Source organism: Pan paniscus, chromosome 9, assembly GCF_029289425.2.
Source record: "Pan paniscus chromosome 9, NHGRI_mPanPan1-v2.0_pri, whole genome shotgun sequence".
In the NCBI taxonomy this organism is placed as follows: Eukaryota; Metazoa; Chordata; class Mammalia; order Primates; family Hominidae; genus Pan; species Pan paniscus.
The window spans coordinates 57,846,739-57,852,018 of record NC_073258.2 but is presented as its reverse complement, the minus strand read 5'-3'; the positions used below and the strand labels follow the sequence as shown (position 1 = coordinate 57,852,018).

Here is a 5,280-nt window from a genome sequence, read left to right as displayed (position 1 = left end):
ACATGCATAATATTAAGAAGCACATAGGATTGTCTTCTTTTAGCATGGAAAGATTTTGGTCTGGTGTCTCCACCCTGTTTCATAGCAGTAACCAGTGAGTTGTCTCACTGAGCAGAAACAGAATAGACTAGAAAAATAGTCTGGGATAGGTATATAGATGAAACTCTAGTGAAGGACAGTGTGAAGATATTTATGATTCCATTGTAAATGTTCACTAAAGGACATCAATTGCAGAAAAAGAAATTCAGTAATGAGATGGACGAGAAGACACACTCTGAGGTAGCTGGTCTCTTTCCTTCTCCATATCCCTATACTTAAATAGTATGCCCATGACAAATTAGCCATGGGAACAAAGCTGGAGGGCATGGAAAATTGGTTTCCTTTTCCTTCTTCCAATTTAGCCATCTTTTTTTTTTTTTTTGAAGTTAACTCATTTTATTTCTAGGATATGGATTTCAACATTTTAATTTCTTTGGAATATAAGTCACTTTTTGCAAGCTAAAAAATAGAATCAAACTAAGGCGATCTAGTCCTCTAGGCATCCAGGCTGATCCTTGGAATCATGAGCAGAATGATGACATACTACAAGGTGCTAGCAATAGGGCTATAAACTCTAAATAATAACCACTAATCTACATGTTTCTTTAGGAAATAGCCAAAAGTCCGGCCATTAAAGGAATAATCTGCAGAACATCTTGATTTACAAGGGACAAAATGATGCAAATTATATGCTGTCCGACCTACTGGTGAACTGGATCAGAATGGGCCAAGGACTGTTAAACAGAGAAAGTATTTACATTTTGAAAACTTGCTCTGCAGGATAAAAAAATTCCTGGTTGCTGTCAGTAAGAAAGCAGGTAAAAAAATATTACAGATGAACTCACTGATCTTTGGTTTTACTAAGGTCTTCCACTGGAACGTGAAGGTAGAGATAAGTGTACAGGATAATATACTCTGATATTTTTAAAATAAATTACTTAATAATAAGAAATTAGCCATACTACATTCTTCCATTTGCTACAAGAACAAATTGGCAATGAAGACTATTTAAAAGAAAGGCTCAGCTCTGCAGAGGGTGGTGGCAGGCAACACTTTTCCATTACAGAATAACCTCTATTCTACCATGATACGTATTCCTGTGGAAAAACTTGCCAGGGCCAAGGGATGAAAAACAGAGCATGTCCTAATTAGCTAACTGTAGGTTCACTTAACATCTTTGGGAAGGACCCAAAAAATCTGGCCATTATTTTCTTAAACATCTGCAAGCTGCAGAATTCCTTAGTCCTCAGCTATAGTTTCTGCTAGATAACTTAAAGCTGGAACAGTTCCACTGTGACTCTTCTCCTCAGCTATGGGGTGGGTGCTAGTCATCAAAGTCTGGAATGTCATCTTAGGAGTAACTACGGTAGCCTTTGGATGCATAGTAAGCGATGCGCAGGTGGTAAAATCCGGGTAGGAACACCAGAATGCCAATGATCAGGACTGGAACGGCCCCGTCTGCCCCGCCTTTGCTGATGTAGCCTGACAGCAGGAGGGAGCCTATAATAATGAGAAAGGCGCCAATCAAAAACAGCACAGTGGCAAGTGAGATGGCCTTATAAGGGATCTTAGAGGGGTTTTCTTAAACTGAAGGTCAATGTAGCCATCGTCTGTGCTGGAGAGCCTTGAATATTTCACTTTACTACTGGGGATTCCAGTAGCCAGGTTGGTACGGGACGGCATCATAACACGCTGACACAGCGGAGCGCCGCGCCAGGCCGCCCGCACACCCAGAGCTCGCCCACGGTTGGCAGCGCCCAGGGTTGCATGGCATGGCCCGCTTAAGTGCCACTCAGCCGGCCCCAGCCGGGATCAGTGCGCCGGAAGTCCAATTTAGCCATCTTTTTGAAGACAATTCTAAGCAGGGTACCATTGTTCTATTTTTGTGTTCTCTAAAGTCTGTTTTCCTCATGACAGCCACAGCGACTTTAGATCACAAATTAGGTCATAGTTGATTTTTTCTAAATCCTCATATATAGTTAGAATAAAAACCAAACTTCTTACTGTGATCTCAATTTGTGCTACTCAAAGTGTAATTCAAAAGCCAGAATCATGAGTATCAGGTGGTATCCTGTATGAAAGGAAGACTCTCAGGCCTACCCCAGAACTACTGAATTAGAATTTGTATTTAAACAGGAAACTTATGTTATTCATATGCATATTAAAATTTGAGGATTACTGGTCTGGAAGGCTCTGCGTAATTTATTCCTTGCATACCTTTCTTTTTGTAAAAAAAAATATATATATGTGTTTGTATACTTATATGAAGCGAACTAAATGAACTAAGAAAAGCATATAGTTCAACGAACTTGCACAAATTAAACACATCCTTATGACATACTCATAGATAAAATAGAACATTACTCCATCCTTAAAGCCATATCAATCCCACTTTCTAGTAACTTCCCATCCCCCCACCAAATCATTATCTTAACTCTTTTTAAATTTTATCTTATCTGTTTTTAAATTTTATCTAAGGAAAAAAATTAGTCTTATCTGTTTTTAAATTTTATCTAAGGAAATCAAACACTATATACTTTCTTTTTCTTTAATGCAAGATCATATTTGTGAAATTCCTTTGTAGTCTTGTATGCTATCATTATTTATTCATACTTATTGTTTAGTATTTCTTGTTTGGAAATACCACAATGTACTTATCTATTCTATTTTTGATGGTTATTTGAGGAGATTTTTAGTTGGGAACTGTTATGAAAACTGCGTGCATTCTGGTACTTGTATTTTGCTGCCTTTCTGTTGTGTGTATATTTAGTAGTAGAAAGGCTGGGTCATTCAACTTTAGTAATACTGACAAATAATTTGCTGGAGTAATTGCAGTAATTTTTACTGATGAGAGCATCAACAACATACATGACTTCTAGTTGTTCTAGATCCTTACCAAAACAACTTAGGTTTTTTTTTTTTGTCTTTTTAATTTTAGCCATTTTCATTGGCATGTAAAGTTATTTCATTTTTAAAAGATTTTTTTTTTTAGAGCAGAATTCAGTTCCAGGAAAAAATGAAAGGAAAGTATAGAGATTTCCTGTATGCCCCTTGCTCTGACACATGCCTTTATAAATGAAAGCAATGAAAGACAAGCCACATACTGGGAGAAAATATTTGTCAAAAGCATATCACATAAAAGACTGTGGACATCAGTGGTTGCCAAAGTGGTTATAAAAGGCATATCTCATAAAGGACTGTCACATTCCCCTTTACAAACATCCCCCACCAGAGTGTTACATTTATTTAAAATCGATCAACCTACATTGACACACCATTATCACCCAAGGTCACAGTTTATGTTAGCTTTCACTCTTAGTGTTGCATACTGTGTGGGTTTGGACAAATGTATAATGACATCTGTTCATCACTCTGTCATTATTCAGAGTTTTTTTGATTATCTTAAAAGTCCTCTCTTCATCACTATGTTATTATTCAGAGTTTTTTTGATTATCTTGAAAGTCCTCTGTATTTTGCCTATGCATATGTTTCCTCTAACCCCTGGAAACCACAGACTTTTTTTTTTTTTTTTTTTTACTGTGTTTTTACAGTTACCTTTTCCAGAATGTCATATAGTTAAAATCATACAGCACATAGCTATTTCAGATTGGCTTGTTTCTCTTAGTAACATACATTTAGGTTCCCTCCATATCTTTTAATGGCTTGATAGCTTATTTCTTTTTAGTGCTGAATAATATCTCATTATATGGATGTATCACCATTTGTTTATTCATTAACCTACAAAAGGACATCTTGGTGGTTTCCAAGGTTTTGCAATTATATATAAAGCTACTATAAACATTCATGTTCAGTTTATGTGAACATAAGTTTTCAGCTCCTTTGGATAAATACCAAGGAGTTTGACTGTTGAATTGTGTGGTAAGAGTAAGTTTAGTTTTGTAAAAAATTGCCTAACTGTCTTCCAAAGTGATTGTATCATTTTGCATTCCCACTAGCATTGAATGAAAGTTCCCGTTTCTCCAAATCCTCACCAGCATTTGATGTAGTCAGTGTTCTAGATTTTGGCCATTCAAATTAGTGTGTACTGGTATCTTTCCAGTTTTAATTAGCATTTCCCTGATGACATATGATTTGAACCTTCTCTTTATATGCTTATTTGAAATCTGTCTGTATTTTTGGTGCGGTGTCTATTAAAATCATTAGCTTATTTGTAAATCAGATTGTTTTCGTATTGTTAAATTTTAAGACTTCATTGTATGTCACAGTCCTTCATGAAATATACCTTTTACAAGTATTTTCTCCCAGCATGTGGCTTGTCTTTACATGATTTTCACATCATATTTTGCAGTGCAGAAATTTTTAATTTTAATGAGATCTAGGTTATTAATTCTTTCATAGATTGTGTATTTAGTGTCATTCATAAAGTCATTGCCAAACTCTATGTCATTTAGGTTTTTTGTATGTTATCTTTTATGAATTTAATAGTTTTGCATTTTACATTTAGGTCTCTGATCCATTATGAGTTAATTTTGTGAAGGGTGTAAGGTCTGTGTCTAAATTCATTTTTTTACATGGATGCCTGGTTGTTCCAGCACCATTTGTTGAAAGTCTATCTTTCTTGCACTGTATTATCTTTCTTCTTTTGACAAATATCAGTTGAACACACACACACACACACACACACACACGTGTGTGTGTATATAAATATAAATATATATATACATATATGATATATAAAATATTAGGGATGGTGTCTCATCCTGGAGTGATCATACCTCCCAGCAGCCTTCAACTCCTGGGCTCTTGGGCTCAAGTGATCTTCCACCTTAGGTTCACGAGTAACTGGGACAATAGCGACGTTCACATTTCTTCTTCCCTTCTTCCTTCCCCCTCCTACCCCTCCTCCTCCTTCTTCTTCTTCTTCTTCTTTTACAGGTGAGAATCTCATCTGTTGCTCAGGCTGGGTTTGACTTCCTGGTAATGGCTGTAATAACAGCAATTACTCCAGCAAGAACCTCCAGCCTCAGGTTCTTGAGTAGTTGGGATTGCAGGCATGAGACCCCTCAACAGCTTGCAGTTGACTATATTTAATATGGTGTATTTCTGGAATCTCTAGTCTGTCTCATTGATCTCTTTGTCTATTCTTCACACTCCATTGATTACTATAGCTTTACAGTGAGACTTAAACACAGATATGCCAGTCTCCAACTTTGCTATTTTCCTTCAATATTGTGTTGGCTATTTTGGTCTTTTGCTTCTCCAAATAAACTTTAGAATTGT

At 36.3% G+C, this 5,280-nt stretch overlaps 1 pseudogene; it reads right to left on the bottom strand.

Moving 5' to 3' along the window:
* Positions 1-406: 406 nt before the first annotated feature.
* LOC100972883 (transmembrane protein 230-like) lies at positions 407-1,861 on the bottom strand (annotated as a pseudogene).
* Between the last annotated feature and the right edge of the window lie 3,419 nt (positions 1,862-5,280).